The sequence below is a fragment of the Lolium rigidum genome, chromosome 3 (assembly GCF_022539505.1).
Source record: "Lolium rigidum isolate FL_2022 chromosome 3, APGP_CSIRO_Lrig_0.1, whole genome shotgun sequence".
In the NCBI taxonomy this organism is placed as follows: domain Eukaryota; kingdom Viridiplantae; phylum Streptophyta; class Magnoliopsida; order Poales; family Poaceae; genus Lolium; species Lolium rigidum.
In genome coordinates, this window is record NC_061510.1 from 139665403 (window position 1) to 139674518 (window position 9116).

Consider the following 9116-nt stretch of genomic DNA (forward strand, 5'->3'; position numbering starts at 1 on the left):
CCAGTATATGGAGTTGTGGCAGTCTAGCACTATGGAACTGACTTGCTTCTTTTTTCGGAATGTGCAGAAAGCACTTGCAGGTTTGAGAAGAATCGATTTAGAGAGGTTGCGATGGCTTGTGTGTGACACAACGGGCCTCTTTTGTTTGTTCAAAAACTGCAAGGATTTACTCATGGGAAATGGTTTTGCAGTAAACTACTTTGTATATGTGGTAGGTGCTTGGACGGTTGGCATCCCAAATTGTTGTCAGCTTCAAGGCAAGGACAAGCCAATCTATGCACCTCCAGTGGAAATGGAACATGTCCATTATACTCAATGCACAAGATATTAGTGTTGCAGGAAGAAAATGGACTGATAAAATTTACTACTGGCATGTTGGGTTAGTATTCTAGCAAATGCTGCTGAATACCTTGTTTGGTCTTATTGTTAATTTTCTTCTGTTATGTGCATTTTTCAATAGGTACATTGGCCATCTTAAGGAAAGAAGGCTCATGGACCAGATGGAAAAAGACCCAACTGAAGTGATGTAAGTGAAGTCTCTTTTCCCGTTTGTTTCCAGGACTGGCCATAGTTTACTTCCTTTTTTTGGTTGAAGACGTGATACTAGCTTTATTTGCTAATATTTGGCAATTTAGACCACTGTATGCACATTCGACTTGAAGCTTCTATGAACTCCGTATGAACTATTGTAATAACAATGAGCATGTTATAAACCGAACACTCTTCAGCAATTAGCTGGTGATCATGCTAATCTCCTTATTCCATAAGCCGGGAGATACCAGCCTAAAACAACAAGAGAAGTTCAGTCATATGTACGATGCAACCTATGTTTTTCTGAAGTTTGTTCAGTGGATTTCCAAACCATAATATCCCTCCCATCTCTTCTTTTCTTGTTAGATTCTTGATTTATGTTAACTGTCTATGATCTAATTACTTATATTTCTCTATGCATATACTGACTGATGTAGGGCCAAAGTTCCTTTTTAACGCTGCTTCTTTTGTGTAACTAGGAGGGCTCCACAAAGTACATAGCAGAGTAGCTATTTGGAATGCCAGGTCTTCCTCTGTAGGATGTTCATTGTGTTCTGAGGGAAAATGGGTGAGTTCAGGTGATGTATATTAAGCGCAACAGATGAAGGAGGGTTGAGGGCATGAAGATAAGTAGATGCGGCCCAGTGAGCGTCTATGGAGGTTCTTAATGAGCACTTCCTCTAAGATGCTTTCAGGTTGTTGATTCTTTTGTACTGTTGTTTTAAGAGGCCATAAAAATAAGTCTTGACAGCCCTGACCTCCAGGTTTATATGAAAAGCAAAGTGGGGTTTTTATATGACTCCAGGTCCAAGCTAAGCACATCAGTTTTTGTAGTTGAGAGGATAAGAGCTTTACTGGTTGTAGCTGCTCGAGTTTTCGAGCCTTTGCTAATTGCAATTTTTGTTGTTCATTTTTTTATAGATTTACAAAACTGTAGCCCATCTACAAGCCACTGGAAGTATGAGAAATTACTACAAGGTCTTGTTGCTGCCATGTCTAATTTGGGGTTTAGTACATTCATAGTACGTTGTTAGTGCAAATCAAGTCTGGCAATATAAGAAATAAAGATATATAGAGCATGTGTATGTTTTCAGTTACAGTAGCTTATGAATGCATATCTCTGAGATCTTCTATTCAGCAAATGATCCCTCCAAATTAGCTGATTAGGTTAGAAGTTTACCTATTAGCCAAGTGAACATTTTCGGCATTTTTTATTAGGAATAAATGGATAGGTATTGATTAGACCTGCGCGTTCCTCACATTTTAGACACTCATTACATTATTTCCTTGTGTTTCTCCCTTTTTTTAAGATTCTGTGTACCTAATGTCTCTCGTGCACGAAACAAATATTGCTGTATGAATTTGTGCTTGGTGTATGGATGTGAACCTAATGTTTTCTTCTACTATTTGATTTGAAAATCTTCTCTTAATTTTGAAGGTTATATTAATATTTCAATTTGCTACTCATTCTGATCCAACGAAACTAAACCAGTGGGATTGAAGTTGTCATTCATGTCAGGTTAGCATCTGTCCATATCTGTAACCTTATTGGTCCAAATATTCTCCTTGCTAAATTTCTTAAATCATTCCTTAGAAAAAGTATATTTTCTTATTTTTGTGTGTTTATCACAAGCTACATAGGGTGGTACTTGATGTTGTGATGATATTTGCTGGTGTTTGTACTATTAGTACTGAGAGATCAATGAAATTGAGGCTTTATTATAATTATAACTATTATTCATATAAGAACTCCAGAAAAGATATAGGTGTACCCAAAATGAGAAGCCCCCCGAGTCAGCCTTAAAAAGAAAGATGATTGATTTGATTTAGATCATAAATATCTGCCATGTTGCTGCTGATTCGACTACTCATCATTGGTGTGTTTAACACATCGTTTTAACAGTACACTCCAAAATCTATGGACCCTGTTCCTGTAGAAGGTCACGCTTATGCACTTCGGTTTACTTGTCCTACTTAGTGGTTAGATTGTCTATGCTTCTCAGCCTGCCAGCTGCTACAGTAAAAGGTAAAGAGATAGCAATTTGTGCTGCTACACTTTATGGTAAATAGGACAAGCTATTTCTATGCATCCAGTTGGTACATGGATCCGAACAATTGAATTCCTAGGTTCACCAAGCGTGATGATATAAATATTGATCTCAATACTAAAATGTGTATTGGGAACAAATTAATTTTACAAGGAAGTTTCCATCAAATATTTGATCTACATAGATTCTTCCGAATTCAATTATTACGGTTCCTCGTTGCGTGCCAATTCTGTCACGCCTAGATTTTCTTGTAATTTTTATCCTATGAAAATTAAGATTTCCAGGAAATTTGTGGTCTTATTCAGGCGCTCTTGCAAACCCACTATCCCCTACCAAGGATCCTATCGGAAGGATTGATCGTGGTGCCATTCAGAATTTCTACTTTGTAAAGTTCTTTTATTTTTATCTCGAGTTCGTATTAAATGGTGCTTCTCACATCGATCATATAGTGTCTATTATTTTGCAAGAACTCTGTACACAAACATATCAACAGTAATAACCATCAACCATTCTCATGTTATGAATTGCTTTGATAGCATCTGAAAGTGGCAGACAAGACTCAGTGCAGTAGTACATTTCTACTACATTATTTGTATGGTATGTAAATTCAGTCGGATGTTCCTTTCTAGACCTTAACGATAACGATCAAATACCAGCAAAATAGTGTTTTCTTATGTGCATCTGGAAAGAAGATTGTTGACCTTTCTTTTGCATCTTAACAATTAAAGCCATTTGCTGTATAAATGTAAAGAACATCTTTATTACTGCAACAGGATAACTATACTGCTAACCGCTTGGTTTTCCTACGTAGTGTGATCATTTCAGTTGAGGACATCCTCAGCATCCAAAAATGCCTTTATCGTAAGTATTGTGGTACCGATAACTACAGATTAAGATGAACAATTCTATTTATAATACTGCATCACGGACTGTTCTGTAAATACAAACGACCATACAAGCATGTTGAAAAATGCCATCCAGAAAGAACAGTGTCTTCTATTGATGGATATGTTGCATCTCAGTCTACCTTTGTGTCCTAGGTGTGAAAATGTTGTCGAGTCTGTATTGTCTACCATATGATTGCTATAAGTTGCGACTGAGCGTTGATTGCTGCCGGATTTACTTTTCAGGAGCGACAAACCACTGATAGTTGTTTGCTTCCTCTTATCTACATACCGTAGGATCTGAGGATAGTACCCTTTTGCTGTGGTATTGCACATATGAATCAAGCGTCTGGTGCAATGGTTGTATGCGAGTGCTTTTGCTTCATGCTGCTATCAGCTGCTTAGTTTTGTAATTTATTTCATCATGTGGTGTGCTTCCTCGGAAAAAATATTTGTGTATATATTTCTGATTTACTACTGGTTTGTTCCGCTCTTATTATTAGTGCTATCTGCAATAATTCCCAGATACTTATTATGGATCGAGGAGTATAGCTTAGTTCTACTGGCTTTGCTTTTCAAATCCAATAAAATGTATTTCCATTTACGCGTAGATTTGTGCGGTCTCCACGGGACCGTGCGCCAAGGCTACTTGGCTACTTGCAAAGGAGAAAAACAAAGACCTTTCAAAGGATGCCGTTGGGCTAGACATATAACTGTATTGAGAGAATTGACATATAACTGTACAAAGAGAATTATTTCCTAACCATTGCCATGGTGGCGACTTTTCAGCTCTATTATTTTCCTTCATGTATTATTTTAATTTATTTTGTTTTGCTTTGACCAGTGGGAAGTACAGCAATGCGATATTGTGTACACGGAGAAAGAGCATCCGTCCTTGATGGCAAAGCACTCCTGGTATGTGCTTTATTTTTACTATTGTTCTGTTAATAATAGAACTCTAGAGTTTATCTCAATTTAAAATTATCCAGCCTAGCTAGGGCCTCAAGTAACAACCTTTAGGCAGTTCGGTATTAACTGGATATAGGATTTTCACTTTTTTTGTTTGTTTGTTAGGATTAACAGGTCTATGTTTTATAGCAATAGGAACATGATTAGTTAAGGATAAAGTATCCTAGGAATTGTATAGGCTGAATTTGTATTGCAGGTTGGATCTGAAAAAATAGTTCCTTTAAGAGGGTTGTAATGGTTTCTGCATCCTCATTATGCTTCATGTCCTTCATGTGAAAAAGATACGGTGTCTGGCTTGCATCATCATTTTTCTCAGAGGTACAACTACTTAGCATTTACGTAGATAAGCAGGGTTGTACAATCATTTGTTTAGCTTTGACTGAACCCGGCTATTCTCGCTTTTGCAGTTTACGTATTCACTATCCTTCATTAAGGTGTTTTGAATCAGTAGAAACAGTGGACCCTGTGTCCTTTGTCCTCCTTGATGCCAGCCCCCAGTGGTGTATTTTTGTTGTCTAAGATTTCTATATGGTTATTTTCATATCCATAGGTAGGCTCACACGTCCCCTTTTTATTTCTACTTTACCCTTGGGATTATCTGCTCACAGGTCCCCTCTTTATTTCTACTTTACCCTTGGGATTATCTACAAGAACTAAGAAGTGATGATTTCTTGGCTTATGACTAATGATATGTATCTAGGCTGCGGTTCAAGTGTCGGAAAGCTGAGGTGAGGTCTAAATTATTGATACCTCTGTATTTATAGCTACTTGTTTATTATTCATGATCATTAAATTAAATAGGCCAACTTTTCTTTTATTAAATGTTAAGCAAGGTCCTAGAAATGCGATTTTGTAATCAGGCTGTGAAGAAAACTGAAATGTGCTGCCTGATGTTCTTTTTGTTCTTTGATGCAATATATATGCTACTGCTGTTATGTCAAGTTAGCCACATCTAAGTGATGTATATGTCAGTGTTTCTCTGAATCATATAATATGTAGGTAGTTTCTTTAGTCTTATTTGTGCTTTGCACCTTTGTAAGTATATTGTACACTAAATGAATTTTTTGTGTATTCAGATTTCCTATTCTGCACTGCAGTGAGTATAGACTAACTCTGCTTACGTATAAACTATTTAGAAAACTGATTCTTCTACTTTGGACACTATATTGCCTAATCGTCTAATCTGCATTGCTGGTACAAGGTTAAGCCGAGAGAATTTGATTCAATTATATTTGCAGCTGTTTGACTGTAAATATTTAGTTTTCTACCTCCTACAACAGTCAATGAAGTGCAGAGATGCTTTTGCGAATTAGACTCAACTACTGCTATATCATGTTAGGCTCTGTGTTGTCAGTTTGTCACTCTGTATTGTTGCAATCAATGTCCTAAATGGCACCCTAAGTCTTGCGCACCTTTATGTTACATCTGATGGCTGTGACCGGCTCACTTAGTCTAATAAGCCATGACCTCTATGTGCTAAATTTCTGCTTTCTTTTTGTGGTTTTGATTTAGTTATATGAACGCATATAGAAAATCCCAACGGATTGATTGCCTGCTTCAGAAGAAATTAATTGTTTGGCTTAGTTATATGAGAGCATACAAAAAATCTCAGTGGATTGAACTGCCTGCTTTTGTGAATTTGAAGTTTGAAAGTTTGGATTACTCAGACCACAAATTCCAGGTATCTTTTCTCCCCAGGATCTTCTGAAAATAAAATTAATGCATGACTATTCTCAATAAGTTTTAAACTACAATCTATTTAAAGATTTTATCTATTTGCTTAGAAAATTGGAATAGCCCTTCTGGTTGCTCCTTGATGATGCAGACCTGACTTTGTGAAGACAATCGGGTCTTGAAGAATAGTTGTCCTAGCTTGAAGACCCTCAAAAGGATAGATTGATTGTACCATTGTCAATCAGGAGATTTTGCCCGTGTCTGTCATTCTTCAACAGTCACACTGGCATATGCAAGTTAGACCAATGATCAACGTCATATCTAATTTGTACATGATTTCATGATAAAACACAATTTACATTTTCATGCGGCATACACTACTAGGATAATTTAACTTATGTGATAATTATTTCTGCTGTAGGATGCGAGATGGTGGTTAGAGACCGCTACAAAATTGTGCTTGATCTTATAGTGCAGGAGCTTGGCTGTACTTACAAATTTAATTTTGATACACGTACCCAGATTCTTTGCTAAGTATATTTCAATATTTGAGAAGTGGTCTTTTAAAAGAATTCAATATTAATGTGGATGAAAAATGCTATGAGCTGAACTCAAACCCTACTACAATAAATAATGCAATTAAGCCATACATTTGAGGAAATATGTTTTATTCGATCAATCTACATCTGCTTGAAATTTATCATTATTATAGTTGTAGTGCCCATCTTTATGGCGCATGAAAATGTAGTTTATTTGTACATTTTCATGGTTAAACACCATTTACATTTTCATGCTGCATAGAGATATTTATTTGCATTCGATATTATCATTGTTTATCCTTCATGCTTGGCTCAGTCTTGTGCGTTCCTCACGTACCACTAACACATAACAAATTTTCATGTATAGTTATATAGTGGTTACAAAGTTGTTTATTAGCATTATTGTAATATATTCCCCTATTTTCCTGATTATATATATGCATTGCTACTCTGGTAATGAATTTGTGTGTTTTATCCTATTTTATTCAATCGACTTTGTTTTGATAAACCTAAAAAAAGTATTATCATTTCCCACCTATTTTTATCGTCGTTATAAGAAATGTAAAAATCGGTGCGAGTTTCATTTTCCACCCAATTTTTAGAAGTGTTATACAAAGTGTGTATCGACACGAGTTTCACGGGATCGTGCGCCAAGGCGCACATTTAAATCTAGTTTAAATAAATTGTCGAGCCTTTGTGAGCAATTTTTATGACACCTATAGGTATTCACTGAACTTTATCAATGATCTTTGCAATAACTAAATAGAATATCCAAGTAAAGGATATATATCTTCACATTAACTTATTGTATTAATACTATATTTGACCAAAGTAAATTATTTGCATATTTCTTGATAAAAGTGTATTTTTTTTTAACAAAAACAAGTTCATTTGTAGTACAATATCTGCTTTTTCATGACTTCGGTTTCTGTTCAAATCAACATCATTAATAATAGTTGATTGCTGTTTGGACGAGTATTATGTAATATGAATGCTGCATACGTTGGCTACTAGTATAGTGCTAACCTAGTTCACTCGTATCCTCATTGCGGAATAACTAACAACAGAGTAACATAGTGGCTATGTTAATTACCCTAAAAGAACTCATTTCTACAATCAATTTAATTGACCTCATTTCTCCTAGTCTCCATAAGCATAGCAAAATGGAATCACCATTGTCATATATAGTTATTTGAACAAGATAATAGCAAAAATATATGTCCTCTAGTCCATTACACATTTTGCTCGACGATTATAACTTGTGAAGTGATGAACAACGAATTCAATTGGCAAGGACGAAGTAATTTAATCAAGGTGGAGTTGCAGCGAAAGATTTATTCTCTCTCAAATGCAAGCATCGAGCTCATGTATAAAGTAATAATAAACTTTGTACAAAACACAACGTTTTATCGAGGCTATCTAACTCCAGTGTGGCAACTTCATGACCATCTCAACTTCTTGTAGTCATGTTTGCTCTATCCTTTATTTGTTTGTCTTGCTACTTGCTTAGATACACGGGAGGGAAGGGCACCCCATGGCACATAGGATAGCGAGACCGTTGGATATTTGACACATGTACAAAAATCCCGACCCTATGTTTACAACATACTATATATCTAGAATGTTTCATACAGATATCTTATATCTAGATTTATCTACCATTTGCATGAATAATGGCTAAAATTTGTTTTAACATCTTTATGATATATAGCTAGTTTGCCATGGGGTATTTCTCTATTATCTCCCACAGCAAATATCTAAGGATTCTTGAGTGTTGACGAACGTTCAAGAATGTTCTGAAGTAAGCATGGTGTATTTTGAGTGTTCCCTCGGTGTATACTTGCGTAGTTGCGTAGCGAATCGATCATTTTGCTGTCGATATGCTTGGATCTTTGTAGTTCTATTGTTTCTACTTCTTGTTGAGTCTTTTCTCCTCTTAATTAATTGAGTTCTCTTCTGATTGATCTTCCGTGGTGTAACTCACACGATCGACAAATATCCAAACGAAGCTTCGATTCGGCTGATGCACCATGTGGGCAGCGAGGAGAGGCATCAGCATTCAGGGGAGAGACCGAGGGAGACGTACGTCCAAGTCCTTGGTGGAACTGACGCAAATAACCAAACCAAAGCTTCGATTCAGATTTCCCTAAAAAAAAAACTTCGATTCAGATTCACTCGTTGAACATGTGGGCAGCGTGGTTTTGCCACAAAAAAGAAAGTGGGCACCGAGAGACCGAGCGAGACGTCAAGTTCAAACAGGCCATTTTCCCTGCTCCTGGAAGTATCACCCGGCCTAGAAGCCCACTAGGTTAACCATGCCGCAAACGCAGCGGCCTTCTCAATGTTTTGCTCTATCTAAGCCCAAACACGCGGCTGCCGTTAAGAGATGACTACCAGGGATTAGTCCCACATCGCTACTTGGATGCTTGAGCGCTTCCAGTGAGTGGTATATTATGAGGGCCAAGGCCAGC

The 9116-nt window shown here is 36.7% G+C and overlaps 1 long non-coding RNA gene across 2 annotated transcripts; it reads left to right on the plus strand.

Annotated features, from left to right (window-relative positions):
* The first annotated feature begins 229 nt into the window (after positions 1–229).
* LOC124702399 lies at positions 230–3117 on the plus strand. 2 transcript variants are annotated; one of them, XR_007002448.1, is made up of 5 exons: positions 230–379; positions 461–526; positions 1011–1509; positions 1970–2050; positions 2885–3117. It is a non-coding gene; the product is annotated as an uncharacterized LOC124702399 (long non-coding RNA). The 2 variants fall into 2 exon arrangements; XR_007002447.1 differs by having other exon boundaries at positions 1011–2050.
* Positions 3118–9116: the final 5999 nt, after the last annotated feature.